A 27737-nucleotide genomic window follows, 5' to 3' on the forward strand; every position below is an offset into this window, starting at 1 on the left:
ATGCTCAGACACCAGAGCTGTCCTGTCATTAAAAAGTTGCACAGTCCCAGGGATGCTCGTTTCCCGTATTTCTGCCTCTGGATGGCTTTTACTTCTCACTAAACTGAAAGCACAGGACAATCTAAGTGACTGATTGGGCTGTGTAATACAGTCCCTGCACATTTAGATTAGAAATGATTATGACTTAAGTGAAATAGCTGAGCACAATCCTCATTGCCATCTCTTCCCCCCCCCCACTTTCAAAGACAGTAAGTGAGATGTGTAGAGCAAGGCTAGAGAGAGAACAAAGACACCAGGATCCAGCTCTCACCCTCCACCTTGTTTAGGGGGCTGAGGCCCAGGAATGCTGGAGGTACAAGGGATCAAGGCACTGTCTTTTACCTCAGTATTCCCTAAACAGCCTTCCAGGGAATGGAGGAGACACCCTCCCCTCTGTTCCATGGCAAGGGGAGATACCCCTTTGCTTACCAAAGGTGGGGCACAGAGGACAGCTGTGCACTCCCCCCCCTCCCAAAACCACCCTCTTGGGCAGCACAACACAGGAAGAGGTTTGAAAGAGCAGACAGAGATGCTTTGTAACAGGAGGGCTGGTAGTGTCCCTAAGGAACATCCAGAAATGTGGGACCAACCTCCATCACAGCTTCAGAGCAGAGCAGGGAAGGCTTTCCCTGGACTATGGGACACTGTACTGTGGCATCCTGAAGGATGTAGCCTTAAAACAGATATTCCCCCAGCAGGCTTTAAGTGTTCCCAGTGGCAGGGTGGGAAACAAACTGGTGACCACATTCCATGGGCTGGGAACTAGAATATTCCCATCCCTTCATCCAGCAGCAGGCTGAGGGGACTGGTGAGGGCACAGTGCAGCAACCAAGGGGCTGGAGAGAACAAGACAGACACGCTGACCTTTCCTGAGGTTTATCTTTCCTGCCAACCCCAGTGCAGGAATTCCATCACTCGGAGCTACACGGGACCGAGGGGAGGAAGCTGAGGAAAAAAGCCACATCAAGCATCACACCTTAGGGAAAGTCTTTGGAAAGAAGTTTATCCATCATCAATAGGGGAAGGTGACATTTCAGGGAGATACAGGCAGTGTCCCAGCTCTGTCAGGCCATGGAAGAGAAGAGGTTTAATGAACTTTAAATGTCTGACCTCGGGGGGACCCCAACACCTTCCTGCTCTCCGAGCCACTGACAGAGCAAAGCACGTGTCAGGTGCCCAAAACCCACCCCCAATCTCCTCACAGGAACCTTCTGCTGTGGAAAACAGCTCCCACAGCACTTGTGCTTCCCCTGACAGCCTCCCAGGCACTGGAGCTGCCCCACATCCCAGCGTGTGATCAGCCCGAGGGAACAGCAAGGTCCTGGATAAATTTAGGGCTAGATTATAGCCCAGCTGACTGTGACTAACCTTCTGAAATGAAGGTCAGTGCTGGTACCTTGGGATGTGATTTTCTTCCATTTATTTCTTGATGGGAAAGCGATGGAGAGTGTAATTACTGCTGTACTACTGCGAGTGGGGAACGTCCTAATCCAGGAAAAATGAAGATGTAGATACAAGTGCTGTGTGAGGAGTGGGAAAGAGGGCTGTTAAACAGCCAAAAAAGGTGGGGTTGAACAGTCTGTGCCAGCTCCCACTGTGTAGAGGGAAAAGCCTGTCCCCACCCTGCCCATGGGACATCCTGCATAGCAGCTGAAGTGCTGGAATCCTCATGGATATGGGAAGCAGCACCCACTGCCTGCTCTCAGCCGTGCTCACATGAACCTGCAATGCCCTTTTTAAACTCCACGTGACCCAAGCAGCTCCAGTACCACTCAACAAGAGCCTTTGAGAGGTTACAGGGATGATCACAGCAAACTCTCAGATCTCAATGCTGGGAGTGCCCCAATCCCCCCTTCCTGCGGGTACAGGCACATCAAATCCCACTCTGTGGATGGCATAACCCCAGGCAAATCCTGCTGGCAGCTCAGGAAAACCAGAGCCTCCTCTGAACAACAAACTAAACCCCCAAACCCCTGCAAACCCCCACCACTGCAGCTTCAGCAACAAGCCACAAAAAGGGTGTTTGGTTGAAGAAGTGTTTCTGTGCTGTGACAGCTGAGGGAGAGCAGCCATGAGGCCCCACCACAGCTCAGGGCTGCAGAGAGCAGAGCCCACCAGGCTTTGGGAGAAAAGCCACCCCAACCCCCTTCCTGGAGGGCTGCTGGAGGGAGGGCACTCACTGTCCCCACACAGGGGGACAGGAGGGCAGTGCCTGTCACCATCACACAGACCTGGGTCACCTGCCACAGCACCCATCGTGTGTCCTCCCCGTGGCACCCACCTCACCTCACTACAGCACCCCAGCACAGCCACCCAGAGCAGCTTCTCCAGCAGCAGAGCTGAGGGGAAGGGCAGAAGGAGCCCTAATTAGGGCCCTAATTAGCTGAGTGCTGCACCTGGGACTAATGAGCCCCTGCTGACTGGGCACCTCAGAATCACAGGCTCAAGGAATTTCCTGAGTGGGAAGGGACCCATAAGGATCATCCAGTCCAACTCCTGGCCCTGCACAGACACTCCAACAATCCCACCCTGTCCCTCAGAGCATTGTCCAAACCCTCCTGGAGCTCTGGCAGCCTTGGGGCTGTGCCCACTGCCCTGGGGAGCCTGGGCAGTGCCCAACCAGCCTCTGGGGGAAGAACCTTTCCCTGAGATCCATCCCAACACCCCTGACACAGCTCCAGCCATTCCCTGGGCCCTGTCCCTGCTCACAGAGAGCAGAGATTGGAGCTGCAGACCCTGCTGAGCTCTGACCTCAGTCTCCTCTTCTCCAGCTGAACAGACCAAGTGCCCTCAGCTGCTCCTCACGAGGCTTCCCCTCCGGACCCTTTGCCAGTCCTTGGGACACTCTCTAATGGCTCAATGTCTTTTGGACATTGTGGTGCCCAAACTGCCCCCAGCACTCAAGGTCTTGGCGAGACAATCTGTTTGAGAACTGGGGGCTGGGTGGATGGTTGTGTGATTTGCTTAAAGGAGCTTTAATGGCAGTGGTTGTAACCCCAATGCTGTGGCTTTGTATACCTTGTGTTATGACACGCATCCTGAGCATGACTCAAAAATCAGTTAAAGCAATCTTGTTTGGAAAAACCGAAGGGGGAAATGTAGGGGTTTGTAATATGGGAAAAGAGCAAGAAATGGGCATTGTTACACTGGTGGGAAGGAAGCCACGGGAAAAGTAGGGAGAGGCAGCTCCCCAGGGCAGAAAGAGGAACTCGAACAAAGGACGAAAGGAACTAATGTTGCTAATAGGTAAAAATGTTGTAATATTGTAGCTGATAGCAAGGACTCACGGCCTAAAGGAACAATTACAGCCTACTGTGTAACAGGTATAAAAAGCTTACTGAAATCATTAATAAATGTCTTTGCTTTCACCATCAAATGAAGTCCGTGTCTCTAATTGCCATGTCAAGGTGAGGCCACCCCAGGTCAGAGCAGAGGGGACAATCCCCTCCCTTGCCCCATGACACTGTGCCTGACACCCCTCATTCCCTTTCCAACACCTTCCTCTCCCCTGGAGCGAAAAATCACCTGGAATGATCCCACCACAGAAACACCTGAGGGGAAAAATTGAATTAAGCTCCACAAAGCCCTTTCCCCTCGCCACAGGTGGTTGAGAACTGAAAAGCATCTTGCCTCAAATGTCCCCCCCCATGCTGACAGGGTCCCTGGGGAGGCTCTGCACACACGGCTCTACTTCCCTTCATGCTTGTGTAAAAAGGAAAGGACAAATAAATTGAGATTTATGGGATGCCAGAAGAGCTGATTTTTTTTTTTAATCATTTTTCCCTCCCCCCTTGAACTCACTGTTTTGTTTTCTCCCCTGCAGTGGCTGTTTGGAGGCTGCAGACGGAGTGCAGAGAGCAGCTGGGATCTCCTTGGAGAGGGATCAGGGACAGCAGGATGGAGGGGCTGGGATGTGTGTGGTGCACTCACAGCATCCCATTGCCCTGGATGAGGTATTGGATATCGTGGAATCCCAGAATGGTTTGGGTTGGAAGGGACCTCAGAGATCATCCAGTTCCACTCCCTGCCATGGGCAGGGACACCTTCCACCAGCCCTTCCACCTGTCCAACCTGGCCTTGGACACTCCCAGGGATGGGGCAGCCACAGCTTCTCTGGGCAACCTGTGCCAGGGCCCCACCACCCTCCCAGGGAACAATTCCTTCCCAATATTCCATCTAATACTCTTTCTCATGGTTGGTCAGGAAGCACCTGAGCAAGGTCCAGCCTGATTTCCAACATTCAAGCATCAAAGGTTTTTTACCCCTTTTTTTGGTGGTTGTCTTCTCCTGTTGCCTCCCAGACAGTCCAGCTGTGGCTGTCACTTCACACTTGGCTCTGTGGCTTTTTCCCGTTGCTCTCTGGCTTCCAGAGTTTGCAAATCAGCCCCTTAGTGTGGACAGTGTCACTCACATGGGAACATGGACCCTTCTGCAGAGCAGAGACCCAGTGGGTTTATGGGGCCAAGAGAGGGACCAATATCATCAGGGTCTCCACAACCTCACCACGGTCTCTGCAGCCCCACCATGGTCTCTACAACCTTTCCATAGTCTCTACAACCTTTCCATGGTCTCTACAACCTTTCCATGGTCTCTACAACCTTTCCATGGTCTCTGCAGTCCCACCATGGTCTCTACAACCTTTCCATGGTCTCTACAACCTTTCCATAGTCTCTACAACCTTTCCATGGTCTCTACAACCTTTCCATGGTCTCTGCAGCCTCACCATGTCTCTACAATATCACCACAGTCCCTAAAACCTCATCATGGTCTCTACCATCTCTCCATGGTCTCTACAGCCTCACCACAGTCTCTACAACCCCTCCATGGTCCCTACAGCCTCACCACAGTCTGTACAACCCCTCCATGGTCTCTACAGCCTCACCACAGTCTGTACAACCCCTCCATGGTCTCTACAGCCTCACCACAGTCTGTACAACCCCTCCATGGTCCCTACAGCCTCACCACAGTCTCTACAACCCCTCCATGGTCTTCAGAATGGTGGCTACCACTGAGATCATGGTGCACAAACTGCTCCACCTCTTCCAGGAGACAGACCACCACCGCCTCTTCTCCTGGGTAGCTTCTGCTGCCCCAGCAGGAGCTCATCCATGTGCCAGGCCTGTCCCTGTGCCCGCACAGAAGGACAACACGTGCCACATCACCGTGTCCCTGCTGTGCACACGAGTCCCTTGTCCTACAGGAGAGGCACCTCCACAGCACACCCCCAGCACACCCCGACACGAAGCACGTCTGATCAGCTTACACGAGGAACAGGCACGTTTCACAAACATGCCCCTTTCCAGCACCTGCTTTCTGCTTTTATCAGGAATCACAGACTCGTTTTGCATGAATGTGCTGTATTTTCCACACTGGTTAAGCCACTCTCTGACTCCACACTCCTCTGGGTCTCCCACTCCCCCCCAAACTATCCCTGCTCCTTCTCGTGTCCCCCCTGACTCCTCAGCAATGGTTAATAGCACATTTTTCCTTCCAAGCATGCAAATGCCCCGAGTGGAGCTGAAAACAAGCGGCTTCTGACCAAAGTGATGTGATCAGGAAATGCAGATTTTTCCTCTCCCTGAAGTCCCAGCGACTGGAGTCAGGTCTGTGTCACCTCCACAGCCCTGCTCTGTCAAGCAGCCGCCTTCAATGCATCCTTTAATGAAGTCCCAGTGATTGATTGCTCCCTGCCCTTACAGGGATGCTGCTGGCCCCCCGACCCGCTCCTGCCAGCTGCAGGGTTCCAGCAGAAGGGCTCAGCCCCTGCCAGCCCCAGGCCTGTCTCTCAGCTGAGGTTTCCTCCCTTGCAGCACAGATCTGCAGCACGAGCACGGTGACAGGTTTGAGCTGCCGTCAGCAGAGGAGCCGATGGTCTCCTCTGAGCAGTGGTGAGCGAGGCTGGGTTTTAATTAAGCCCTTGTGGGTTCCTTGAAAGGTTGGAGATGACACAGCCTCCTCTGAAGCTGGCCCAGGGAGACATCCAGAGTCAGCACCAAAGCCTGCCTCCCCCTCCAAACGATATGAAACTGGGACCCTGGAAGAAAGGATGAATTCTGAAGAGGAGCAAAAATGTTGTGGTTTCCTTTTTCCTGAGCCCAGGTCAGCTCTGGGAGGAAACAAAGCTCCTGCCAGCTCAGCTCCCGCCCGTGCCTGGCAAGCCATCACTCTCCATCTCCATGCCTGGCCATCCCTTCGGGCTGTCTCAGAGACCAGCACAGTCTTTCATCCCAAATTTATCGCTGTGCTCTGTGCAGATGCCAACAGGGAAACGCTCTTCCTTGCATTTACACTGCTGGATAAACAGCCATCAAATATCCTCAGTAAAGACCCACGGCCACTGCCCAGCAAGTCCTGGATATGCTGTATCCATGTGAATCCCAACATGTGCTCTTTGCTTTCTGGACAGATAAATGCTCAGCTTCCCCTCCCCATCCTGCCCTGCAATGTTGTATTTTAGCACTGACTGGGAGATTTCCATCAAACAATATAAACACATTTGTCAAAACTGTTCACAGTGGCTGGGCTTCTCTGAGGAAACAATGGCAAAGGAGCAGTGTTTAATTCCCTGTTCACTGGGATTCTCGGTGCTGTGTTGTTTGAGCTTTGTTTCCTCCACACTTCCTTCTCTGCTTTTTTTTTTTTCTTTTCAAGCTGGAAAATCCCTCAAGCTAAAAAAAAACATTTCTACCTGGATTGCACTCATTTCTAACCCAAACAAAAAACCCCAACTCTTACTTTTGAGTTGGTTTATTAAGAAAACAAACCAAACAGTGATGCAGAGGAATATTTTGAGGAGGGATTCCTTTATCCCTGGTTCAAACAAGAGCAAACCCACCCAGTTACCTCACTAGTCCTGTGGTCCTTTTTAACAGGAGGGTAAATAAATGGAGGAAATGGGGAGAAACAGGTTTATGGCCAGGAAAATGAGATGGAAAAGCCCCGTGGGAGGAGGCATCATGGATTATGAGGGGGAAGGAGATGTCATTCGCAGAGGAAGCATCAGAGACCCTAAATTTCACAGGGTAGTTCAGGTGATGAACATGAGAGAAGGAGGAGGAAGAGAAGGAGGAGGAGGACAAGGAGGAGGAAAGAGGCTTTTACTGACAAAAGACAGATAAAGGGGTGTTTAAATTTCACATTCCCCTCATGGCAGGGCCCTGTGTCCTCCCCTGTGACCCCCTGCCCGGGGGGTCACCTCGGTGCTGATGTCACACAGTGACAGGTCTGTGACTCCCAGGAGTCTGTGTGACAAAACCACCCGGAACAGCCCTGACAAATGTCCTCTGGACAACCTGGAGTGGGAATTGACACCAAACACCATTTCCAGAGCCACTTCTGCTGCCATGAAGCTGAAGAGCACTTCTGTGCTATCTCCTGCTTTGAAGAGCTCTCGCTGTGACACGAGGGTTGGGGTCAAGCATTCTCACTTCCATTGGTTTCCTCCACTCCTGGGAGACACCTCTCTAGGAGAGGAGGATCTGTGCTCATCTTCTGCCCCACCACCTCTCTAGGACGAGAGGATCTGTGCTCTTCTCTGTCACATCTTTAGGCATTTTTTTGTTCCCTGGGTCTTGTTTGCCTCATTTCTAGCAGCTTCAGGAACAGCTCAGAGGATGCACATAAAGGCCCAATCCCTGTCATTATTTACACATCTCCACTCCCCAAAACTACTCCAAGCAGCTAAAAAAGGAGTGTGAGACAGAGGTGCTTTCAAAAAAAAAAAGAAAGAAACTATGAGATTTTTCAGAAATAGAAATAAATAGCAAATGACTTCGATGTCCTTTTTATTTGCTCCCTGGCTCTGCAGAACGTAAAGGTTATGTTTTCCAAATTTTTCCTGCTACAGTAAAGATCAAATAGTCAAAAGGCAAGGAAAGCTGAGCCCCTCATTTCATGTCATGACTTCAGGAGCTGAGGCTTTTGGAAAAGCAATAAACATCATGGGACTGATGCTCTGGAGTATTGGCAAGATTTGTGAATAAGTACAGAATTTTATGGGCCTTGACTGTCCTTTGCCTTAGGATCCTTCAGAGGGGACTTGTAGTTATCCTAAATATAACACGCTTCCTTTCCAAAGTCCTTTTTCACCAGCCGGGCTCACAAACCTGTGCACAGGGGGGATGAGCCCTCCCACGCTGGCAGCAGAGATTTCCCCTCCCGCTTTCCAGGGCTGTACCCGGCCCCTCCGGGTGCCACCCCGGCCCCTCCGGGTGCCACCCCGGCCCCCCGTGCCTCTGGACGTGTCTCACAGCCCGAGCAGCCTCTCCGAGACCTCACAGCAATTTCTTTTCCCCTTTTTGCTGCCGCGGGCCAAGAGCACAGGAGCAGGGCTCCGGCCCCGGGGGATCCCGCTCTTGGGCTCGTTCCACGCGAGCAGATGGTGACTCACACGAGCATTTCAGGCATCGCTGCCGCTGGGGATGGGCTCACCTTAAGGAAACAGAGAAACCCATTTGTCCTACTATCCAAAGCCGTGTCTCCATCCTTGGCTGACACGGCTCAGCCCCAGCAGTGCACGCACCCCGCCGGGTTGCTGTAGTTGGAAGGGGAGTGCGGGGCAGAAGGATCCAAGCCCCTCCCTGTTGCTGTGGTAACACAGCAGCCGCGCTCGGTGCCACGCTGGTGACTGCAGAGCACTGGGCTATAACAGTCCCACCGAGTCCTGCAGGGGAAAGAGCTCGAGCCCGCAGGAGGAATTCAGACAGACCCCCCTCGCCCAAGGGGCAGCTCTCCCCTGCTACCCGCAGCCACCCCGACAGCCACCCCGACCTTTTATTAAGTGCTGAGCCATTCCCCGTGCCTGTCGCTCTGTTTTATTTCCATTACCTTTCAGCAGGGAAAGATTTAGGATCCATCTCCCTGTTTAGCAACATCCATTTGTAACAGTGGGATCGCTGGGGAGCAGTCAATAGGCACTGTGCTGGCCCATCCCTGCAAACTGTGCAGCAGTTAGTGCAGAATATGAAATATATATGGCTGCCTTCACCTAATCTAAAACTGTATCAAATGGCTCTTAACCTTGCCCGAATGAATTCAATTTGGCTACTGGATGCGGATCCAATCCTTGGGCTAGAACAGAAAAATCACTTACTAAAGCGATGCTCCCGAGGGACGAGCTCCTGAAAGAAAACTCTGAAAGATTTCCAGTTCGCTAGTCCTGTGATAGTTCACGCAAGACAAATCCGGAATGATGAGGTCTTTCCGTCAAACACAAGCAAACCCCAGGAAACACGGGAATAGCATTACAAGTACATCGGAGGGGGGATTGTTAGGGAAGCTCAGGGGAACGCAGGAGAATGCAAGGATGGGCAGAGGAGGGAGATGTGAATCAGAGGATCTGTGCATGTTTCCAGGGGTCTGATAAGAGAGGTGGGTCTGTAAAGAGGGGCAGAGAGCGCTCAAAGCCAGGGGAACAAAGCTAATCTAACCCTGCCCTCGGGCAGTGGGAAGCCGTTCTCCCTTGTCCCGTTCTCCCCACCCTTGTCCAAAGGCCCTCTTCAGCTCTCCTGGAGCCCCTTTAGGCACTGGAAGGGGATAAGAGGTCTCCCTGGAGCCTTCTCTTCTCCAGGCTGAACACCCCCAGCTCTCCCAGCCTGGCTCCAGACAAGAGGTGCTGCAGCCCTTGAAGCTTCTCCATGGCCTCCTCTGGACTTGCTCCAGCAGATCTAAGTCCTTCCTGTGCTGAGCACCCCAGCACTGGATGCAATATTCCAGGTGGTGTCTCACAAGAGTGGAGGGGCAGAATCCCCAGCCTCAAGCTGCTCCTCCACTCCTCTGCTCTATCCCAGGAGGTGCCCTGTGGCACAGATGGCTATGGAGAAACCAGGCTCCAGCCTCCTTCCACATCCTTCCCGTGAGGGATGCTCCAGGAAACGCTCTTCTCTCCATCCCTCCCTTCCCCCCTCCCCAGGATGGCAGCCCGTGCCAGCCAGGTGCCAGGTAGAGGGTTGATTTCCCCCAGGCAGGGGGTTGATTACCCCGAGGCAGGGGGTTGATCTCCCCCGGCTCGGGCAGTGCCGCGCTCACTGCCCTGCGCCATCGAGTTAATTGAATTGTCTTGTTCTATCCTTTGTTCAGGCCGCTGAGTGACGGCTCTCACTCGAGGGTCCAGCGGTGAAATGAGGACGGGGATGACGTGCTCGGTGCTAAACCCCACCCCGGCACCCAGCACAGCGCCCCGAAAGCTGCTCCCCCTCCCACGGGGACCTGCTGGGTGCTGGCAGGAATCGATCAGGATCTGGCTCTGAGCCCTTTTCTCCTCGAATTGAGCATCAAGGGATGATGCCTGGGGGGTAAATCGGGACAGCCGCCCCAGGGATGCGACGGGAACGGGGAGGAAGGATGCGAGGAGGTGCTGCACAAGCCACGAACGGTGGTGTGGGAGGGGAGGAGAAGGATACGAGGAGAAGAGAGGCGAGCAAGGAGAGCTCAACAACTTCATCTGGCGCCGCAGGGCCTCCGGGCCCCCTCGGCACAGCTGGGCTGCTGCGCACGCCGCGGCTAACGAGGCATCTGCTCCGGCTGACAGGCGGCATCTGCTGCCGCTCGGATCCTCCTGCCAAGCTCCCGGCAGCGGCCGCGCCGGGCCTGGCCCCCCAGGCAGCCAGGTGTGCCCGTCCTCCCGCACAGCCAGGTGTGCCCGTCCTCCCGTACAGCCAGGTGTGCCCGACCCCCTGCACAGCCAGGTGTGCCCGTCCTCCCGCACAGCCAGGTGTGCCCGACCCCCTGCACAGCCAGGTGTGCCCGACCCCCTGCACAGCCAGGTGTGCCCGTCCTCCCATACAGCCAGGTGTGCCCGTCCTCCCATACAGCCAGGTGTGCCCGTCCTCCCGCACAGCCAGGTGTGCCCAGCTGTGCCACCCGCACTGCCCCGGGCACCTCCCGGGCTCTGCTGGGCGTGCCACGGGCAGGGATGGCTCTGCCAGGGGACCTGTGTCTCTCTGCAGAGAGGGAGGTGGAACCTTTGCTCTGGAGCATGCCCATGTTCCTCTCTAATTGCTGCTATCGAGCCATAAAATGTTATGTTTGCTCTCTCTCCTTTCATGTCAGACTCCCTGTTTACAATCACTTAGGCCAAGCTGCCAGGCCTGGCACTAAAATAGAGTGTTCAGTTACTGTGGGAGCCCAGGGGGTTGGGGGGCAGCTGGAGGCAGCACCACGGGATTCTCTTCCAGCTGGGAGACGGGAAAAGCACTGACCAGGACTGGCTTTAACTGACACCAGAGATGGAGCAAAAATAAACCCCAAGTCTGGAACAACGTGCAGATGAGGAGAAAATCTGAGTTTGGATTTGGCCTCTCTCTAAACCAGAAGTGCTGGGGAGAGGAGGGCTTTATTTTCCTTGGGAAAAGGGTCTGTTTAGAAGCAGAGGTGCCTTTCATCATTGTTGAGGGGTGCTGTGGTGGATGTCAGCAAGGAGAAGGGAGGTTTGGCCAACAAACAGAGGTTTGTCATGATTTTTTCCATCAGGAGCCTCTCTCAGTGCTGCTGGAAACCTCTGTCCCCTTCTGAGCCACAGGTGCCTCTTGCCCAGCACAGCTGAATTATCAAGGGTTCCCTTCTCAAGATGAAATCTTGAAGTCTCCATCACTATCGGTCACCAAAGACCACACAGGGCTTGTCTAATCACAGAAGTGGAAATCCACTATCTAAATCAAATCCTGGTTAATTAAAGTCCCAGTTGAAACTCGATATTTTCGCCTCATTCATTTCCTGGCCTGCTTGGCCACGCTGTTGTACAACAGGATCCCGAGAAAGCCGCAATGTGGGAAACCTTCCCAAGGCTCTGCACGTGGGTCTGCCCGAGTGGTGGCTGTGAAATCCATCCATGAAGCTCGGGAAGCACCGAGAGATCCATCACAAGTGATCAGGGAAATGGGCTCCATAAATCCAAAGGCAGTTTGAACACCCTTCCCGAATGGCAGCGCTCCTGCTTCGGCTTTGCCATCTCCAAGGGAAAAATATGTGTTTCAAGGAGACATTGGCTTATCCACAAAGGTAACAGAGTGACTAGTGCTGAGATAACTGGGTCAGATGAGCAGTGGGCTTAAAGCCCAACTTGATTTCCAGATGAGGAACTGGATTTTCATAGAATCAGAGAATCCCAGAATGGTTTGGGTTGGAAGGGACCTTAAAGACCATCTTGTTCCAACCTTTTGCCATGGGCAGGGACACCTTCCATGAGACTCCACGCTGCACTGCTGAGGCTCTTGACCTTGGACAAGGGGCTATTTTCCTTGCTCTGCCTCAGTTTCCCCAACTAATAAGCAGGAACAACCTCACATTATCAACATCCAGTTGCTCTGTGATGATGAAGCCCTTTCACAGGCACCAAGTGGGGACAAAGGGAAAGTGTTTGGCAAGCCCTGAGCTCTCCTTGTGTGCAGAGCAATGGGCTCCACCTCTCACATATGAAATGAATGTGGTGCCCAGGCAGCACAGGAGGGATAAGCAGGTCTGTTGCATGCCCAGCCCAGCACCTCATCCCCAGCTCTGCTGCACAGGATTAGCCCAGGACATTGCACCCCTTGGACCTGCTCAGCAACTTCCAGCGCCGCCGGTGATGCCCAACACAAAAGCTGGCAGAACACTCAGCTGGGAAGGGGATGAAGCCTGGTTTCTGCTGCATTTTAATCCAGGCCAACTCTTCCTCCCTACCAGGATCCCACACAGCACGTCCTCTTTGCCCAGGACCCCATCTGGCTCTCCTCCTTCCGCCCCGCTGCAGCCAGAGTCCCCCTGCTCCTCCCTGGCTCCTCACCAACCATCTATTAATGGAATTCTGCTCTCTAAAACCTCGGCCGGGGAATGTCTTAAATCTGAGGCCCTCCCTGGATATTTCCATATTTCGGTGGTTTAATGCATTGTATTTAATGTACTCAATTTGGAAGCCAGCAGGCAGCGCAATTTTCAGGTGCACACAATGTGAATAATGAAAGTCTCTGAGTCCCCAGCTCTCAATCCACCTGAGTCCCTGGAACTGCATTAGAGGAGGAAGAGAGCAGGACTGTCCAAATGAAACTCAGCAGCTGAGGGATCAGGGACAGAAATGAGTCGAGGGCTGATGGATGAATTTCGGGTGTCCCAGCCAAACTGGAGGACACGCTGTGCCTAGCTGGGCACGGCATCTCCAGGAGACATTTAACTGGCCCTAATAATGTCAGCAGCTCTTAATGAAAATAGTCTGTTCCACTTAATAAGTGCAGTGCAGGCTCGAGCCATCAATCCACACAATGCAGGGTTTTCCAGCCGGCTCAGCTCTCCCACGGCGCTGACCCTGCCGGCACCGGGAGCTCGTTAGTGCCACGGCAGCCCAGGGGGCAGATCCATCAGCAGCCTGCAGGGAAACCAGGAGATGGGCAGAGGAGAGCAGCCTTTCCCTCATCCATTCCCAAATCAACCTTTACAGAGTAATCCCCAAGTCCACCATCAGCCTGGCTACTTGTGCCGTTTATGTGTTTTCCCACTGGGAAAACCTGTGGCGGGCAGGAAACAGTGGGCATGGGAAAGGTGTGTGCTGAAGGGATGGTGGAAAGCCCTGCCCTGGGTTTGCTGCCTCGTTTATGTCCCATTAACTTCCAACCTGTGGGAACCCACCCTGAGAGTGAAAGCGAAGCCACTTCCCTTGGTTTCCTCACCCTGCACAAAATGAAGATTAATTTTAGGCAGGTGTTAAACCCACAGAGATGATTAACTCCACTGCAGCGGAGTGGAATAAACATCTCAGGGCACATTATCAGCGCGGGAACATCATCCTCTGCTCCTCTGGGGAAAGGGCAAGAAGCAGAGGAAAATACTCTCCCTGGGAACACGTGGACTGAAGCAAGAGAGAAATTCTGGGGTGCGGAAGATAAAGGACCTGCAGCTGATGGAAGAGGAGTTAGATGGGATAGAAGCCCCCCAGCACAACAGGATCTCAGCCCGTAATTGGGACTGCCAGGCTGTAATTTAATAATGCCAGTTAACAACACTATTAATAATGGATCTACTGGTGTGGGATTTGCCTTCTCTCTGCCATCGGGGTCCTTCAGAAAGCGGCACCGACGGGAAATTGAAACTACTGAGCACAGTGACAGTGTAACCTCCCCCGTAACTCGCCCGGTTATCACGATGTAACTTAAAATCTGCTTTAGCAATTACATTCCTCACAAGATCTGAAGTGGTGGAAAGGAGAATTATAATGATAATATTAATATACAGCCTCTTCCTAGCGAGAGCAAGTCATTAGGCAGCGCACGGGAAAGATGCACAGGCAGAAACAGATGGGAAAAGCGCTACATCAAGAGTTTAAAGGCAGGCTCACAAAGAGGAGAAAAGCTGCAAATTCTAAGTGGATTATGGAAGGCAGGCTGCAAAGGGAAAGCGAGAATTGCTCTGCGCCGCGCCCGGAAAAAGGCTGTTCACACACACGGCGTGTGAAAGAGGGATGGATGGGGGGAAAACGAGCATCGGTGGCGGAATAAGTACTCTGGGGACGTGCTTTGCTCCTTGTAATTCCAGTTGCTGAATAGGTCTTTGTCTCACGGGCTTGTCCAGGCTTTCTCCTCGGCACCTCTGCCAGGTGACACATCCTGCCTGTGACAGCTGGGCAGCAAAATTTAGGTGGGATAAATCTCAGCCTGGTAGTCAAGTCCACGAGGATGCACCAGGTTTGCTCGAGGGGGTGTAAAATCAATGTAGTCAAACACACAGTGCCCTGTGAGGAGACCTGATGTATTTTCAACCAGGACCAGCAAAAAGCAGGGAATCAGACCTTTAAAAACACACAGAGGTTTTCTCTCCTTCTCCCCAAAGTTTAGGCATGTCCTCCCACTGCCTCGTGGCTCTCAACTCCCGGGTGGGTTCATTAAACAGCAACGCTGTCCCTCCTTTCATCTTTGTCCAGGTCCTTGCACCTCTGCCTGGTGATGAGAGGGAGCCCAGTACCTGCTGGGTGGCTTTTCCTCTTGTTCCCAGCTAGAAGGAGCCTTGATCACCTGCACAGCACAGCCCTGCACACACACAGAGTCACACACACCCCATCAGCAGTGAAAACCAGCAGCTCACGTTGTCCCTGGTGCTTGTGATGCTCCCCCAGCCCTCTGCACACACAGCGATGGCAGAAGGGAAGGGACTCATCCCCATCCTCATCCCCGCCCTCGGGTGTGCAGTGGTGCAATCAGGGTGGTCAAACAACGAAAAAAACCTGTTCTCAGCGACCCCCAACAGATTCCCTGGGGAGGGACAGCCCTGCAGCCCACCCCTCACCCTCTGGGCTGCACAGCCCAGTGCCAGCTGGATCTTCTGGATCTTACCAGAACGGGGCACTGGAATAGGTTCCCCAGGGAAATGGTCACGGCTCCAACCCTGCCAGAGCTCAGGGAGCATGTGGACAACACTCAGGTACGCTGGGGTGTCCTGGGCAGGGCCAGTTGTACTCGATGATCCTCGTGGGTCCCTTCCAACTCGGAATATTCCGTGGTCTGTGACTGCCTCTATACGTTTCAGTGTGTGTGGTGTTAATGATTCCGGGATTCCATCCCAGCCGTTCCCCCTTCCCTGGCTGTCCTGGAGGCCTGGCACTTTCCTCAGCTGCTTCCAAGAGCTGGGGTCACACCAGGCCTGGTGCCTGTAGCCAGCTGGGCAGGTTTCATCAAAGCAAAGAGCAACTGCTGTGACTTTGTCATTCTTTCAGTCCTCACCAAGGCAGCAGAGATTCCCCACACACGATGTCCCTGCAGGACCTGCAGCCTGGACCTGCCTGGGACCCTCAGCGTGGCCACAGCTCAGCCAGACCCTCTCACAGGGATGTTCCCCACGGGCCTGGGTCTCACCTCGCCCCCTGTTTAACCAGATAAATCGAGGCACTCCCTGGCTGAGCCTTCCTGGGAAGCAAAGAACTCAGGGATGACACAAACCACACAAACCAGCCCGGCTCTGGAGCAGAGAGTGGGACCACAGGGGAAAATCTGGGATGAAGATGCCACTACTGCCATAAGGAGCAACTCCCACAGAATTCCAGCTGCTCTGGAGGAGGAGAAGAGCCCAGCAGGACGTGGCAGGGGGTGCTTTTGTGGTGTGAGCAAGAGGATAGAGATCTTCTCTGCCACATTGTCTTAATTTCTCAACCTGCTCTGCAATCAGCCAATTGAAATGCAATTATCTCCAGAACACTCAGCTATACATTACTCCCTTATTGTTATGTTACTGGATTTTTTTGGTGCTGTTCCATGTCAGATAACCTTAATTTTTCCCTATTTGTTCCAGCATATAACTATTTGTTTGCAATCATTGCCTATTATATAGATGGATCCTGCAAGGAAACCAACATTTTCCCCCCATAATGCAGTCCCAAAAACTTCTAATAGGTTATTTGATCAAATAATCATTGCCATATCAAAGCAATACTATTTTCTCTTCAAAACTATGCATTGATTAAAATGTAAAGTAGTCTGATCATATTGGGAGTGAAAAATAAAAATAATATTATGGTCCTTTGCAGGAAAATATTGCATATTTATGTTGGATTACTTCCCTGGAATTTTAATTCAAGTCTTTATATATTTATTTCCCTTCCCTGCCAGATGGGGAGTAAATCTTTGATTTTTTTCTTTTTTTTTTTTTTTTTTTTTTTTTTTTTTTTTTAAGTAGAACTGTGTTCAGGACTTTAAATTTTATTTTTAGAATTGCTTTTGATTTAGAGCAGAGATCCTGGTTTTGCAGACTAAGATCCATGCTGCTGGAAATGGAGGGAATGGCATGGAGAGGGTCGAGCTGCTTGGAGACATAAGAAAACTGGGAATTTAGGCCATGGCTCAACTGCTGCTCAGAGCTGGACTCTGGGAGAGTCCTTTGGAAGGGACTTTACAAGCTCAAAGCATCTCTGGATCCAAGGAGAAAGAGCTGCATTTCCCAGTTCAAGTGTTCCAACAGAGCCATGATTTATGTCCCCACCTCATGGGACCAGCTTAAAAAAAATAAAAATCACGGGCACTTTTAAAACAAGTAAACATTTGTGGTTTCTTTCTATTTCCCTTCTGAGCCTTGGGCTTTTAAGAGGTTGTATTTTAAAGCCTTCTCTCTGCAAGTGCATGAGACCAGAACTTGTTAGGATGCTGCTTATCCTTCTTGTTTACCCAGCTCCAGGGATTTTCAGGCATTGGCACGTGTGGGGTGATGGACCTTTCCTGATGGGAAAGGTGGATCCACCCAGGGGAAGAGGCAGGTTGATCCCATCATCTCCTGGAGATGTGACCCTTGGGGACACACAGACCAACACCACGTTGGCCCAAATGCCTCATTTTCCAGCTGTGGCAGGAGTGGGGTCACACAGAGAAGCCCAGAGAGCCCCTCCAAGGTCCCCCTGGGTCCCAGCAGCCGGCAGGATTGGCAGCTGCCTGCAGCAGGATTGACACTTCAGGAGGATGCCAAGACCAACAGGCCTGGGATGCAGAACCCCCCTTTCTCCTGCCACTTCAGGCTGACAGGCTCCTTTTAACAACACAGGCCCCCACGATCTCCACACCCAAGGTGTGCCAGCTCTCCCTGCAGGGGGACCTTGCACTGCTGGAGCTCTGGGGCAGGATGGAGGGGACCTGTCCCCCAGAGGGGTCGTGCAGCAGGGGCTCCTCCAGTCCACCTGCATTGAGGGTGGAGACACTCCAAGATTTTGCAGTCACACCTCCAGCCTGACGCAAATTTCCCTGGGGCCACAACTCTTACACGTTGTGGGTCTTAAATTCAGCCTTCCCCAGCCCTGGTCTCAGCAAAGCCCCGGCGTGGGGATGTGTTGGGTACGTGTAACTCCACACTTATCAATAAATAAAAAGGGTTGCCTGGAGAGAAAAGCTGCCGGGTTTACACCAAATGCGATTTTTGGGCCTGTCTTGTGCAGAGCCAGGAGTTGCACTTGATGATCCTGTGGGTGCCTCCCAGCTCAGGATATTCCATGATTCTATGGAATAACCCCCCTTTTGCTTTGTACCAGGACCTGGGGTGAGCTCCTGGCTGGTTTAACCATTTCCACTGCACCAGTTGCCCCCCTGCAACTCTACTGGTGGAGCTGGCATGTGTGTCCTGAGTGCTCTGACATATCCATGAGGATTAAATCCATGCCCAGCACAGGGATCTGCTCCCTGTGAGGCACTGAGGGAGTGAACTGTGTGGCTGGTTTGCCAACGAGCATCACTTTGCACTTCCCTCTGACACAGTTTTCCTGCATTAATAGATTGCTCGGGAAAGGCAGTGGGGGGCTTTTGATCCAGCTCTCCTGCCAAAGGCTTGAGTGCTGGAGGCTGAGGGAACACTGCAGGGGATTTAAAGACTCCAGCATGAAGATGTAGCACCTAAAGACATCGGTCCTGCCTGAAGGGAAATGAGATGTTCCAAGGCAAAAGCCCCAGGTCAGCCCAGGTGTCCTGGCACCTCAGGGGGTGATGTCCCCTCTGCCAGGGAGGGTCTCACACCAGGTCCCCACAATGAGACCATGAGCAAGATCTTCAGAACCACAGAATCACAGAACCCTTAAGGTTGGAAAAGACCTCCAAGATCATCAAGTCCAACCTTTGACTGAATGCCACCGTGGCCACTAAACCACAGGGCCAAGTGCCACGTCTGCTTGGTTTGTTGAGCCCTTCCAGGGATGGTGACTCCATCATTTCCCTGTTCCAACACTGTTTGCTGCCATGGACAGGCAGTTTTTGCCCAGCATGGACACCAGCACACTGATGATGGGGCAGGCTCGGGATTTGGGCACCTCCTCACCTAACCCACCTACTTAAAAATTAAACTGAGAGCTGGGTTTCATTCAGCTGCAAGGGAGCGATTGAGAAGAAAGGAAAGGATATTAAATTAAACCATTTTCATTTTAATACAATGCACCATAACTTGGGGGGGGGCGAGGGGGGGTGTGGAAGAACAGCCACTCTTTAGATTTCAGTTATTTAATAGGTAAAGAAAAAGCCATATAAATGTGCTTCTATTTCCTAAACCACCCCTATAATATCTTCAGTTAGGGTCCAAGCACAGGAAAGATCATTATTAAAATTGAGACCCTCCAGGAGTTTCCTGAAGTGTTTGCTTTTTGCTGTGGTGGGGAAGATTGCTCGGAATAATATAATTCTGTGTGTTCAAAGACTCAAGAGTACTCTGAGTGGGGAACGGGAAAAAAACCCCAACTAATGGTAAATGATCTCTTAAAAGCGAGGGAGAGGTTGAAAAAGTGGATCCATGGAGAAAATAATATACTATTATTTAAAAAAAGTAAATTGCTGAAATGACACACTTCCCTGATTCTGTCTCCAGAACAACCATCTGGGCTGAATCTTTAATGCACAAGGGGTTGGGATTATTTATTTTTTTTTCAGTGACAGTATAAAACCTGCAGAAATATCTTAGTTATTTACCAAGTGATTAAACCCCAGTCATTTATTACAGTTTTACTAGAACATTGTTTTCCTGGTTCTTCCAGGGCTTATTGCCTCCAATATAACACTCCTCCCCCTTTAATAATCCCCATTGCTTTGCCTCTATTGCCTTATATTTTTAGATTTCTTTTAGCGCTTTGCATAAAATTCCAACTCTAATGGGCTTTATAAAATGAGATGTATTGTCATGGAGCCAAGCCCTTATGAAGATAATTATCTTGTCCATTTGTGTTTTCATTATGTTGAGAAATACTTTTCCTCTCTCCCCCCCCCAACATTTTATTTCCCGTCCCAAACCACGAGGGTCCTTTATTTTTTAATTTTAAACCCACTGGCAACGGAAGAAGGAAACCCAAGCAAGGGCCATCCTCTGGTTTTGGCTCATGGAATGTGGTGCACAGATCCTGGGTGGAGAGGGAGGGAATATTTGTAGGATGTAGGAGAGATCATGGCTGGGGAAAGGATGAGGTGAGAAGCAGGATGGAGGTGACAAAAAGGCAAATACCCCAATTGGTGATGGGCACAAGCCAGTGGGAACACCAGAAGGTGGGAGCAGCTTGGGGAGGTCCAGCAGGGGATACAGCAAGGACACACCAGGTCCAAAGCACCAGTCACCCCCTCGTGTTTTGGGAAGGAATCCAAGTAATCAGGGAAATCCAAGGGCAATGAACAGGAAGAGGAGCCCAGAGATCCCCAAGGTCCCATCAGGGCAGGGGCACTGAGCCATGATGGATTGAGCCAAGGGTTTAGTGTGGAGCATGGGACAGCTCTCCAGGAGAAATCTCCCCCTTGGTGCTTCCAAATGTGGCTCCAACACACGGTTTAACCACCGATCTCAGCAGGGAAGCATCTCCAAACCGCCTGTGACAGCGTTTTCCATAAGGATCATTAGCTCTGATAAGCTGAGCCTGCGTTTTCCCATGGATATTGATAGATCCTGACCCAAGGCATGGCACTGGTCTCTTCTGGGATCTTTGCTTCCATATAAACATGGATGATACTGAGAACTGAGTCCACCTTCTGGGGCCTCATGGCTCTGGAGAGCCAACATTAGCCACAGGAACACATGCCAAGGGTGCACCTTGGAGAGATTCCTCCTGCAGAGGCCTCACTGGTGCCTCGTGACAACCTGCCTTTTCCCTGAGGCCCATTCTACAGAAATGGGAATATGTGTCATTTGCTCCAGAAAAGCTCCCTTGGAGCTGGGGAAAGCAATCACACAAAGTGGTACATGGGGGAGGTGGCTCTGCCCTTGTATGGAGTTAGGCTGGGTATATATTTCCACGTTCCCATAAAACTGGGGTTATTATTTCTACTTGAGATACATCCGAAGCTCCTTGTAGAGCAATGACAATTATAGTGCAACGACGTGTGAGCTGCACCATTCACCTGCCTAACTGGGCCCCTGTGGATAGTCTGGGGCGGACTGGGAAATAACTTCCATCGATTCAGCGGCACAGCATTGCCAGGAGTCATGGAGACAAAGATTGCATCAGGCCCAGGGTTTCACAGCTGCACCAAGGAACAGCCACGTTCTTCCCTGGTTTACACGAGAGCAGTTACACCAGAAATGAAGATATTTGTGGTGTAAAGTCACAAAGACCCTGGCTTGAAATCAGGCAGAGCTGCCCCATGTCCAGGGCTAAGGTGATGGCTTTCCCCAAGGATAAATTCCTGCAGACATTACTTCAGTCACTCTTTAAGCTTTACCAGTCCCATTAATCCTGATGAGGTTTTGAGTAACGAGGTGACCCACCCAAAGCCCCATTGGCACAGCGGCCCTTGCAGGTCTCCTGCCCCAGCCCTGTAGGGCACACACAGCTTGGGTTGTTGGCACCACCCTGTAGGGCACACACAGCTTGGGTTGTTGGCACCACCCTGCCATGGGGGACGTGACCCCACCAGGACATTGGGGTCATCCTGCATGGCCAGAGAGGGACGGGGCAGAGGGCAGGAGATGTGAGGAGATGCACCGCTGGGTTTGTAAGGTGCGTTTTCTCCCTGGGCACATCCAGCTCACCCAAAACCCACCTCAGCTCAGGTTTCTCTCATGGAAGATGATCCAAAGATAGCCAAAATCACTGCCTAGGTGAAGGCAGAGGATGTGAGTGGCACTGCTGTAAGTCAGACCCTCCCACCTCAAGAGATACTGACCCTAAACGAGACACGCCGCAGTCCCCTCTCAGCCCGTGCCCCGGCTTTGCCCTTCCTTCAGGAAAGGCAGAAAGCAGAAACCTGCTGGCTGGGTTTGCTCCCGGGCAGGGACGGTGCCTCTGGAGCAGCCTGGGGACAGCAGGACAGCAGCTGCAGCCCTTGGACACGCCATCCCCTGGCCGGAGCGGGCGGTCCCGGCGCTGGCACGGACACGGCGCTGTCAGCGCCGCTCCCTGCGGTTCCTGCCGGGGTTGGTGGCCCCGCTCCCGCCGGGAGTGACGCTGCCAGTGCTGCTGTGCCTCTGCCCTGTCGGGTCGTGGCACATCACGGGCTCATTAACAGGTCCTGTCAGGGCCGGCAGCTGGCGGCGGGCGCGTTCCTGCAGCAGCTGCCGCTGGGACCCAGCCCGGGGACCGGGGCCACCTGGTTGGGCAGCAAGTGGCTGCAGTGGAGGTTTTATTGAAGGAGAAAAGGGCCTAAATTCAGGATGGTAAGGTGGTGGTGGCTCTGGCCCTGGTGGCAAGCCGGGGTCCTTGCCTGAGGAAAGAGGGAAGCAAGTTTTCCCGTCTCATCCTCATTTTGTAATAGGACAAATGAAGGTGGGGAAGGGCCTTGGTTTGAAGCCGTGGGAGGACACTGAGGGCACTTGGTGTGTTCAGCTGGACAAGAAGAGGCTGAGGGGAGAGCTCAGTGCAGTTCCAGCTCCCTGGGCAGGGGCAGAGGAGGAGCAGGGACTGAGCTCTGCTCTGGGGGGACCAGGGACAGCAGCCAGGGAATGGCTGGAGCTGGGTCAGGGCAGGCTCAGGTTGGATCTCAGGAAAAGGTTCTTCCCCCAGAGGCTGGTTGGGCACTGCCCAGGCTCCCCAGGGCAGTGGGCACAGCCCCAAGGCTGCCAGAGCTCCAGGAGGGTTTGGCTGATCCTCTGGGGCACAGGGGGTGACTCTTGGGGCTGGGCCTGTGCAGGGCTGAGGTTGGACTGGATGATCCTTGTGGGTCCCTTCCAGCTCAGCATGTTCTGGGATTCTGTGACAAAAGCAGCATCCAGCACTCAGTCACACTTTGCAAACAGAAATGAGTTTAGATCTCCCAGCAACCCTGCACAAGGAATGGAGAAACAGTCTCCAGAGTGGAAAGAGGAATCTTGCTCAAGGTCACCTATCGAGTTTTCAGTCCCCAGCATCAGGCACGAAAGGGAACAGACTGGACACATCCAGGAGTGGAACTGGTGCACTCTGGCTCCTGCTGCTCTGCTGATTATCAGGCAAGACAGCTTGGCAAGAGTGAGCACCAAACCCAGGTGTCCCAGCCTCTCAGTCTGCCCAGGATTAAACATTTAACACTGCTGTGGCCTGTGGTTGAACACAGCCTGGCCACTGACCCCCACTCCAGCTGCCACATCCCCTGCCCAGCCCAGCACCACAGCCAACCCCCTGCAAAAGCACCCAGAAAGGGAAATGCAGGGAGTGAGGGATTTTTTTAAGGGTTTTTTTACCCACATTATAGGCTCTCCTTTGGTTCTGCAGCACGTTCCTCTGCATCCCAATTTGGAAGGGCTCATTAGTGCTTTAATTGAAACTTAAGGGATGGACTTCATGGTGGCTGTGAAAGGTCCTGTGGCACTTGGGACAAGAAGAGGGTTTGGGGCCCGTGGCACTGGCCAAACCCAACTCTGCAGCTTGCAGGGATCAGGCTTGGAGCTCCCTGCATTTCCAGAACGGACAGGGATATTCACAGCAACATGCTCAGCAAAAGCTCAACAGCCCTAAAGCCCCACTTGAAACACTTCCTTTGTCGGGTCAGACACCGTGTGGAGGGACCTGCAGGCCCTGACACGTCATCTCGAGCCTCCAGCAGCCAAATTCTCTCTCTCCAACAAACATGGATTTAAGGATCACACACCTTGCTTCACCTTTTTGCCTCCTGCAAGCTCACAAGCAGCCCCACGTGGAGATGGCTTGGCTGGAATGTGCATCCCTGCAGCTGGAAAGGCCAGCCTGGCACTGAGACCCAGGGAAGAAAATTCCCAGAGTCGGGGAGGCTTCCCCCTCTGAGACAACAGTTTCTGCTGCTTTCCTGTGCTGCTGGCCCACCCCTACCTCACCAGGAGCCCAACCTGCAGACAAAAGGGGCTTTTCCAAGCAAACACACGCCCTGAGTCAGTGGAATTTGTACAAACCCCGATAACGAGCATTTAAAGGGTGAAGCCTAATGAAGGGATCCGGAAACAAGCTGCAAATGAAGGCAGGATGCAGCTTTTTAATTAAAACTCTGATGCTTTTTATCTCCTTCCCTCTCCCCCGCTCTTCCCCCCGCTGACAGAGGGGATTTCTCCATCTGAGGCCTGGTGCTGTACAAAAAGCTCAGCTTTAATATTCTCTTTGATTAAATGAGATTTTTCTTCCTCCTCTTCCGGTGGGTGCTGCTGTCGTGCTCTTTGGTGAGGATTTAAAGGAAGAAGGGCCCTGCCAGTAGTCAGGTGAGTAACTGCAAGGAGGGAAGGAGACACGGAGCCAGCCGTGCTCCGGAGAGGATTAAAGCACCGGGGTGGCCACGTGCCTTTGGAGCCCCACACGCTGCCTTTTCCCACAATGTTTCTCTGCAGAATCCTTCCCTAAACCCCAGCAAAATCTGCTGGTACAAAGGGTTAAGGAGGGAGAAGATCAGGGCCGTTTGAGGGGATGATGAGACGCTTTAATTTGATTGATTTTCACTGAATTCCTGGCACTTCTCATTTGCAATTCCCCTCCTTTTAATTAGCTGATGCTTGTAGCTATCATATTCAATTCTCATTACTTAATTAAATAGGGTCCTGCACCTTTAGGAAGTGCTGGGAGATGGTGGAAGGAACCAGCTGGAGGGAGGGTTGGACAGGAAGAGAAGCATCCTTTGGTTCTTTCCTCACATTGGCAAGTAACTGTTGAGACAACATGGACCTGTCTGTACTGGATTGCCCAAACCCCTACTTGGAAACACAAATACCCCCAGATTAAAAGGGAACAGAGCCCAGGGCTCTTCCCATGTTCAGGACCTGTGTGAACATTTGTCCCACCTGGACACTGGTGGGATTTCCATCCCAGCTGGGTGGGCAGAGACGTCTTTGCCCCTCTGACACTCCACTAAAGAGGCACCAGAAGCCGTTCTGGTCCCCAGCGCCACCTCAGCAATTCGTGTCTGCAGGAGGAGCTCCTAAAAAAGTGATGAAATTTAAAACCCACAAGAAACCCCCAGCAAACCGCCTGTAAACCAGGCTGTTAATTGGTGCCACAATTAAATCCAGCCCTGCAGAACTCTGACGACGTTTGGCTGAGAGGATTGTAACGAGGAAGGCACTGGCACTGTGGCGTGGTTGTGTCTCCTTGGTGGGAGGTAACAGGGACAGATGTGCTGGCACTCACACCAGTTGTATTTCTCCTTCTCTGTTGTCATTTCCTTGCCCTGTGCTCCTCTGCTTTATTTACCCAGCTTTTGGCATTCCTTTGCCTGTATTTTCACACCGTCCCAGCTGAAATGTGCAGCCTGTGTGAAGGGTTTATCTCTGATGCAGCACATCGGGCTGCTTTTGGGGTGCCTTTATCCTGAAGGAAGCTCATCCCTGTGCACAGGGATGGTGCTCCAGAGATTTATTGCTCCAAAATCACATGCAAGAGCCCCAGTCCTACACATCTGCAGCTCTTTAAAGGCAAATCCTGGAAACACTGCTCAAAATCCCCCAGGCAAGCGTGGCCAGGCACCTGGGCAGCTTTAGCCCACGTCCATGGTTGTGTTGGCACCTGGAACATCCACTCACTTGAATTCCAGCCTATTTGCACCAAAGGAACGATTAGAACTACTCGAGTTCCCACACTCCATGGATTTGTGGTGCTGATGGTGCTCAGGTGAAGCACAATCTTCAAGCACCAACTTGAGGGACACCCCTCAGGCTACGACTCATCTGATTTGTGACAAAGGCAAGTTTTGTGTTTAAGGCGTCCCAGTTTGACAAGGATTTCTGCGGGTCTTGGTTAATTGTCTCAAAAGCACTTTGAGATCTGGAGATGAAATGGGTGACAGAAGTACACCGAGTTATTATTATTGTTATTATTACGGATTTCCATTTGAGACACCAGGACTTTCCCCATTGGAGCATAACATATTCCATCAATTACCGGAGAGCAGCATGGAGCTGAATAGCACCCTGATAATGAGGGGCCCTTTCATTTCCCCTGCACATGCACGGACCAGTTCAGAGGCTGGGAAATGAAGGGCTCCCCCCCTCCACCGATGGCATTTGAGAATTCTTTCAGCGGAATAATTTTTATGGCTCTTGACTCAGGAAGTCGGTTTGAACTTTGGTTTTGGAGATAAAAGGACTGACAAAGCATCCCCACAGGACGCCCGGACTCGTTTGCATTCATAAATGTGTAGCCAGCACCACAGCCCTCTTCCACACGCCAGGAATTACCTTCGCTCAAAGGTTTTTCTGTATTCACTTATCATCTAATGAGCAGTGTAAGAAACTTCATTTCAAGGAGGAGAGAAGGGGAAGGAGGATTAAAAAAAAAAAAAAATCCTCTCTTGGTGGAAGCCTTTAAATGGAATTCGATTTCTGTGGCTTTTTCATTTCCTGCCAGCGAGGAAGACAAGGCAAAAGAGTGAAGAGTTAAAGAGGTGCAGAGATGAAAGGAGCACCAGCCCCTTTCTAGGTGGGGATGGGCTTGGAGTGATGGCAAACGCTGTGGAGCATGTGAGAGCTCTGGGGAAATGAACTCCAGCTCAGCCAGACCCAACACAACAACAGAAGTGCCAGGGGAAAGGACACTTTGCCTGTGGCAACTCCTCCTCACAATGGCTGTATTTATTCCTGCTTTATCCCAGGGAGCCCTGATCACCCCCACACATCCCAGGCTCCGAGCATTCCGAAGGTAAAGCAAGGAATGGCAGTGATCTCACATGGCCTTCAAACATTAAAGCTCACCCAGAGTGTGCCATTAATCTAACTATCCAGAAAACATAAAGAGAAAAAGGCTCCTTTACACTTCTCAAGGTGAGGAATCACCAGCACTTAATTTTGGTCTTGCAGTGAAGCAACTAAACTGTGATTTTGTCTGAGATGTCTCTGTGGTTATGAAGAGCACAAAGAGTGGTCAAACACGGATTTCCCTCTTTATCCATCCTACCGTTGCCATTTGCCCCTTTCCAGTCTCCAGAGAACAGGAGGCTTTGCTTTAGTAGCCCCACCTTGATTTCCCAGACTTTTCTTCTCCAAATCCTGGTGAAAATACTGTGACCTGGTGAGGGTGGCAGTCCCTGGGGACCAGAGGCTTGGCCACCACCGTGGAGCCCACATTTGGTGCAGCTCCAGTGACCAAGACATAGTTCCATGTCCTGTTTCTGATAATTATCTTGATGATAATCCTTGAGTTTGTCTCTCCCCCATTTAAGCACATGGCTCAGCAAAAGGCTTCCCAAGACTGAAGTGTGTGGAAAGCTTCTATTCTGCACAACTCTAAATTTAAAGCCTAAATCTCCCAGTGCTTCCAGCTTTCCAGCATAAGCTTCACTTCCCAGTCCTGCACCTGGCCTGATTTAGCACAGCCCTCACACGTTTCTGACATTTTGGGGCAGACTATGCCAAGATCAGCCCAACTACTCGTGAACTTAAAGGTAAGAACATGCTGAAAAGCTTGGAGGCATCTAGACCTGAAGAGCCAAACCACGGCTTAAAACTGCCAATAAAACTGCACAGACTTGGCAACTCCTGATCCCAGACCACTTCCAAAGCAGGAAAAAGCAGGAGCCCGGGGCGATAGTTGGGGTCAGACACCAGCAACCTGATCTACTCACCCAAGTGTGTCTGAGGAGCAGCTCTGCACTGCTCAAGGCTCTAAAATTAGCATTCCAGGCCAGGCTGATTGCGTTCAAATATATTGCTGACATCAATCACCTCTTCCCAAACTCATCTGTCTGCATCAGTCAATTACAAACTTATTTTCGAGCCGTGGGTACTCGTCTGAGAGAGACCCTGGGAAGGAGCTAAACTCATTTAGGGGGTTGACCTCTCTGCCTGGCTGATCCACTGCATGGTTTAATAACTCCTCTGCTCTGTCCACTCCAGCCCAGGCTCAGACCACCCCCAAACTACCACCCCGGGGTGATACAGGT

At 52.0% G+C, this 27737-nt stretch overlaps 1 protein-coding gene across 4 annotated transcripts in view; it reads right to left on the reverse strand.

Moving 5' to 3' along the window:
• KIRREL3 (kirre like nephrin family adhesion molecule 3) overlaps positions 1-27737 on the reverse strand; it is a 360456-nt gene that overhangs the window by 143779 nt on the left and 188940 nt on the right. Inside the window, exon 1 of one of the 4 annotated variants that reach the window (XM_027710766.2) lies at positions 9131-9202. The exons of the other annotated variants lie outside the window; for them this stretch is intronic. The gene's annotated coding sequence lies outside the window, so the exon portion shown is untranslated. Of the gene's footprint in view, positions 1-9130; positions 9203-27737 lie in introns of those variants that run through there. 4 annotated transcript variants of the gene reach the window in all.

Source organism: Pipra filicauda, unplaced genomic scaffold (genome assembly GCF_003945595.2).
Source record: "Pipra filicauda isolate LSUMZ 115617 unplaced genomic scaffold, ASM394559v2 scaffold370_size807399_pilon, whole genome shotgun sequence".
Taxonomy (NCBI): Eukaryota; Metazoa; Chordata; class Aves; order Passeriformes; family Pipridae; genus Pipra; species Pipra filicauda.